Consider the following 6,630-nt stretch of genomic DNA (forward strand, 5'->3'; position numbering starts at 1 on the left):
TGAAAAGGCAAAGAAACATGTTGCTGGAGAGAAAACAGCAGGTGGGAAGACGCCACTGGGCAGAGGCGAGCGGCCCCCTCTGCGCCCACGGCCTTGGGGCAGGCTGAGGCTGGGTGTCCCCGCCTTTGCCTGGCGACCCTGCGCCGGGCGGTCTCCGTCTGCCGGGCCTGGGTTTTGGCACCGGCAGGACAACGGTCACTCCACTCCCTGCAGCGTGAGGCGGGACCCCGCGGTGACCAACCCAGGGAGGGTCCACGCCAGCCCCGCGGGCAGCGGGCAGTTCTCAGGTGGCGTCCCCGGCTCCGGGCTCTGTCCCGGGGGCCCCCCTGTGTCTGCCCGCCCTGGGAACACGGGGAGCCTGAGGGGGCAGCCCGGGGACCCTGCCCAGGAGAGTGAGGAGAAGGGGACAGGGCTCGGGGAGTGGAGGGCCCTGGGCAGGCCAGAGAGCGAGCCGGGCTCTGGAGGGGGACCGAGCGGGAGGACAGCCACCTCGGGCCGTAGCGGGGGCTCTGCGGGGCCTGGGCAGATCTGAGAGGTGCGGCCAGGGACAACTGCCCGGTCCTCCGGGTCCCAGGTGAGGGGACGTCTGTGACGTCAAACTCCCAGAGTGAGCCTGGGGGATGTGGTGATCGTGGTAGAGTTGATGGAAATGGGAACACGGGAGGGCAGCAGTGTTTCGGTTTCCCAGCTGCTGAGAGAAGCACCACACAATGGGGTGGCTTAACGACAGGTGTTTATTGAACTGCAGTTTCTGAGGCTAGGAGACTTCCTTCCACCCGGGGTTGGTGTCTTCTGGTTGGCTTCAGTCTCCGGGCTTCCTTGGCTTTTCCATCATAGGCGATGCATATGGCGGAGCCTTCCTGTAGAACCAGAATGAATTTTATTTGTTTAAAGATTTATTTATTTATTTCTCCCCTCCTCCCTCCATTGTCTGCTCTCTCTGTGTCTGTGTTTATTTGCTGTGTGTTCTTCTGTGTCAGCTTGTATTCTCATTAGGCAGCTCTGGGAACTGATCCTGGGACCTTCCGGAGTGGGAGAGAGGCGATCATTCTCTTTTGCCACCTCAGTTCCCTGGCCTGCTGCATCTCTCATCGCTTCTCCTCTGTGTCTCTTTTTGTTGCATCATCTCACTGCACCAGCTCTCCACATGGGCCAGCACTCCTGTGTGGGGCAGCACTCTGCATGGGCCAGCTCGCCACACGGGTCAGCTCGCCCTCACCAGGAGGCCCTGGGTATCGAACCCTGGACCTCCTACATGGTAGATGGGAGCCCAGTTACTTGAGCCACATCTGCCTCCCTGAATTTTGTTTTTAAAGGACTCCAGTAACAAGACTAAGACCCATCCTGAATGAGGTGGGCCACACCTTAGCTGAAGTAGCCTCAACAAAAGGTCCCGCTTACACTGGGTGGATTAGATTTAAGCCACAGGAATGGATTCGATTTAAGAACATGTTCTTCTGGGGTACATACGGCTTCAAACCACCACACTTTCCTCAGACCTTCCATTCTTTGGATGATTAAAAATAATATTGATTTTCCAGTGCCGCCCATGCCTGCTCATGCTGCCCACCGAGGTGGCTGTGGGAGAAGCCCACTCCAGGCTGGCTGGCAAAGGCGATGAGTGGTAATGCTCCACCAGCTCTGTGTGGAAAGCACCCACTGAGGTGGTGCCAGGAGAGGCCTCGGCCAGCCCCGATGGACGGGAGCTGGGGCTGCTCTGTATCAGGTTCTGGTGGTCAGTTTTCATCCTTGCCTCTGGGGCCAGAGTGGGGTCCTTGCTTCTGGCTGGACAGAAGGCCCCAGGCCTGTGGCAGGAGGACCCCCTGGGGTCCACACTGATGCTGCCTCCCCGGTCCTCGGATGGGGCTGTGGGCATGGAGGGAAGGAGGCAGCACCTGGCCAGCGTGATCTTCCTCCCCCAGGGTCACAGCTGTGTGCACGGCGGCGGGGCCTCCCTTCCCTTCAGGGTTCTGTAGACGGGCAACCCCATGACTTCTCCCTCTGTGGCGACTTCCTTTGCTGATACAGACTTGGGCTGTCTTGGATGAGTGGCTCCCCCCATTCCGTCTGGCACCCCTTAGAAGGTCCAGGCTACACATGGGCTCACACCTCTAGGGCCAGGCTTGGGACCTGAACATGTCTTTTTTGGGGGGGTCATGATTCAATCCCCAACAACAGAGGTATAGACAACTTAAGTCACTTGCCCAATGCCCCAGATTTTGAATCCAGGCAGTCTGAGTCCCAGAGCCTTCACCCTTAGCCACTGTGATATTTTGCCTAAAGACAACAGGAATTAAGAAAATGTGACAAATGTATGAGGCTAACGCCAACGTAACATGTAATAACACTAATGTTAAAATATTGCCTCCACTGTGGGCATTTTTCTCTCCGTTTGCCCAGCATTACGCTGTGCCTCTCAAGGTCATGATGTCGCTTTCCTTCTGGGACACTGAGCCTCCCACCTTGGCAAACACGGACTTCTGGAAGCCGCTGCTCAGTCTAGTGCCCCAGACCCACGGTGGGCAGACAGCCCTGGACGGTCCAGGACGACCCGGTCGGAGCCCTCCTGGGCGCTTTTCAGGTTGGCTCCAATAGGCGAGAGAGGCTCGTCTTGGGAAGTGGAGCTGGGAGAAGCCAGCCTGACAGAGAAAGAGGCCGACGCACGGGAGATGCAGACGTGAGGGACAGGAGCGCGCTGCCTGCTGTCCTGGGCTTGAGACTCGAGCTGGGAACCAAGCCAGCGGATCCCCCTTTTTGCCTCATCTGGTTTTTGTCTGGTTTCTCACACTTGTGACCAGAAAATTCTTAACTATTAAAAGTTAAAAAAGTCTTTTCCTAAAAAATCTGTTTGCAGGTAATTGATTATATATTTTTAAACAACAGCCACCTTTTATCTATTTTTCTATCATCTATCATCTGTCATTTATCATCGATCATCTATCATCTATCAATCACCTAACTACCCATCTTTCTATCATCTATCATCTTTCATCTATCATCTATCATGTATCTATCGTCTATCTATCTATCTATCTATCTATCTATCTATCTATCTATCTATCTATCTATCTATCTATCTATCTATCTATCTATCTATCTATTAGGAGGTACCCGGGATTGTACGTGGGAAGCAGGTGCTCAAACCACTGAGCTACACCTGCTCCCCATAATTGAATCTTGTACTAGCCTGATTAAAGTATCCTTCCCTATTTTTCAAAAGTGGAAACTTAGGCTTGGAGCTGTTTTGCGACTTGTCAAGCCGCACGTCAGAGGCAGGCTGGCAAAGAGCCTAGTGTTTGCCCCTTGGGCCGGGGTCCTACCTTCTCTTCTGCCTTGTGCTCTCCTGGGGTCTGGTGGAGAGGGGTGGTCGCGGCCCTGCCACGTCTTTCAGCATCAGTCCTCCCTGAGCCTTGACCTGGCCTTTGCATTCGCTCGATCCACTCACCAGCTTGACTCGGGGTCTCAGGGGTCCCCCACTTCCCCACCACGGAGCCCACGGGCCGGGTAAAACAGAGGTGCTGGGGCTGCCAGTGCCCACTGGGCTGGCTCATCTTCTAGCGTTTCCGAGTCCACTAACCCTGGCTCGAGTGCAGGGAGCAGTGGGAGGGCTTTCCTGTTTGCTGCCCGGGTGTGGGCTGGCCAGGAGGGCCTGTGGGTGCTATCTCCCCCCGGCTCATGTCCCCCCACAGCCGCCAGCCCATCCCCGTGGAGGGCTGCCCCTCTCCTGGGAACCGCCGAGAGCGTCTTTACGCAGCAGCAGCCTGCCCAGCCTGCATGCGCCGCTGAGCCCCTTGACCTCCGCGGCACCCCATCTCACAGAGGAAGAGGCCACGGCTGCCAGACCTGGCAAAAATTTAAACCAAATGAAAACAATTGGGCAGCAGATTCGGCTCAACTGCTAGGGTGTCTGCCCACCATATGGAGGGTCCAGGGTTCGATCTCCAAGTCTTCCTGACCCGTGTGGTGAGCTGGCCCACGCACAGTGCTGATGCGCGCAGGGAGTGCCGTGTCACGCAGGGGTGTCCCACGCATAGGGGAGCCCCACGCGCAAGCAGTGCATCCTGCAAGGAGAGATGCCCCATGCGAGAAAAGCACAGCCCGCCTGGGAGTGGCGCTGCACACATGGAGAGCTGACGCAGCAAGACGATGCAACAAAAAGAGACACAGATTCCTGGTGCTGCCTGATAATGCAAGCGGACACAAAAGAACACACAGCAAATGGACACAGAGCAGACGATGGGGGATGGGGAGAGAAATAAATAAAATAAATCTTTAAAAAAATAAAAAATAAAAATAAAAACAATTGACGGATGGCCTGACTCGTTAATCTAGGAAGCAAGAAAGAGGTTGCCCACCGCACTCGAGTCTCAGATGCGAGTCTGGCTCCATGAGGTGAAGTGACTGTCCCGGTCCTCGGTGGTCAGGGTGGGAGCTGAGCCCCTTGGCGCCAGCCCCTCCCACCTACAGTCTGCGAGTGGGCCACGTGGTCCCTGCAGCCGGCAGGCTCTGTCCCGCTGGGGCCCCATGATCCCCGCCAGGATGGTGGGGCAGGGGGTGCTGCTCGCACCGCGTCCCCAGAGGAAGCCCGTGGACGTGGCCCTTGGTAGATGCGCCTCCCACCTGCCGGGTCGGAGGCTGGGGGCCTCGGCCCAGCCATGGAGGCGTTTTCGTTGTATTTTTGGAATGGAAATGTTGTCCCTTCCTCTGGCTTCACCGCCCATCGCCCCAGCCCCTGCGCACGAGGGTAGTTCTTGTCCCCTCACGGTGGAACTTCCTGCTACTCTGGAAGCGGAGAGGGCACAAATCCATGTCGAGGGAAGGGTGGGGGCCGTGCGGGGCGGGCTCAGACGAAGAGGCGGACGCTGGGTGTCAGGAGCGGCAGCGCGGGGCAGCCCGACGGGGTGGCAGTGGGGTCGGGTGGACGCGGGGTGGATGTGGGGTGGACCCGGGGTGGACATGGGGTGGACGTGGGATGGATGCGGGGTGGATGTGGGTGGACGTGGGGTGGATGCAGGGTGGACACGGGGTGAACTTGGGGTGGACATGGGGTGGACCCAGAGTAGATGTGGGGTGGACCCGGGGTGGATGTGACGTGGATGTGGGGTGGACGTGGGGCGGACAGGAAGCGGATGCAGGGTGACTGGGGTGGACGCAGGGCAGACATGGGTGGACCTGGGGTGGCTGCAGGGTGGACCTGGGGTGGACATGGATGAGCATGGGGTGGATGTGGGGGGAGGAGGAGCCAGAGGCAGGCGGGCCCTGGCCCTGCTCCAGCCGCCGCCACCGCTGCGGGAGCTCCCCGCGCGGTCCCGCCTGAGAGCCGCGCTCGGCTCGCCTGCGCTCCGCAGGTGCTTTTCATGTACCCCAAGGGCTTTCGGACGTTCCCATTCAAAGCGGCCAGAGCTGTGTTGGAAATGTTTTTTTCTTCCCTAAAGTACAGGCCCTCTGGCCTTGTTTTCCCTGTACGAATCGTGGGTATAACCTGATATATAAGAATGTACAGGTGCTGACGCCGAGCTGCGGCCGAAGGCGTGGGGACGTTGAGTGCGCACCACGCGGTGTCGTGGGGAGGCTTCTGCCGCAGGACTTGGCGTGAAGTGTGCGCACATGAACCACTGTCTCACACCGGCAAAAAAAAAAAAAAAAAGAGGAAATGTTTTATTTTTAAAGAAGCTTTAGCATATATAAACGTTACATTGAAAATATAGGGGGATTTCCATATAACCACCTCTGCCCTCCCCCACTGTCCCCACTGACAGCACCCTTCATTAGTGTGGCCCATTGTCACAATTGAAGGACACATACGGAAGCTTGTGCTCACCGTGGAATCAGCTTACAGTATAGTTTACACTGTGCGCCGCGCAATTTTAGAGGTTTTGAGAAATTGGACAATGGCCTGTATCCATCTTTGCAATGTCACGTGGGACAATTCCAGTGTCCCCAAATACCCCCCAAAACACCTCTTCTTCCTCATCTGAGTTTTAACCAGCCCCCAGGAGATGGTGAAGTGGGCGAAGGCCGAGAGCCGCTGCTCTAAACGCCCCCGGGGGTAGGGGCACAAACGCCAGGCCCTCGACTGTGCTTTGCCAACTCTGGCTGGGTTTTCTTGGGTTTTGTTGGGGCTGATCATTCCATAAGTGGGTCCCAGTCTCTGGGGCTTTTGAATAGCCTGGGTTGGGTGGGTGGGGAGGGCGAGGCGGAGGGTCCCGGGAGTGCCTAGTCCGCACCATCCGTGTCCTCGGGCTAAGGGCCGACCTTGGTTGAACCAGGCGACTTTTTGAGACTGAATCGTTCTCTGACAAGGTTGGGACTGGCTTTTAATTTACAGGGGCACCCAGCACCCTGCAGGATGCCACTCGAACCCCACTTACCCTGTTTTTAAAATACCTTCTCCCCTGGTCTGAGGCATGTTCTCTCTCCCATGTCAGAGCATTTTTGAGCAAGTAGCTTCACCTCTCTGGGCCTCAGTTTCCCATCAGAAGACGAGGATGTTGAGACTCGTTTCACAGAGAAGCTGCAGAATGAAGTGTCTACAGGCTTCCAAGGGCAGAGCACATTGGCGGAGGGGCGTGTATTGATGCAAAATATCAGAAATCGGTTGTTTTTTATAAAGGGTATTTATAAGAGCTT

Source organism: Dasypus novemcinctus, chromosome 25 (genome assembly GCF_030445035.2).
Source record: "Dasypus novemcinctus isolate mDasNov1 chromosome 25, mDasNov1.1.hap2, whole genome shotgun sequence".
Lineage (NCBI taxonomy): Eukaryota > Metazoa > Chordata > Mammalia > Cingulata > Dasypodidae > Dasypus > Dasypus novemcinctus.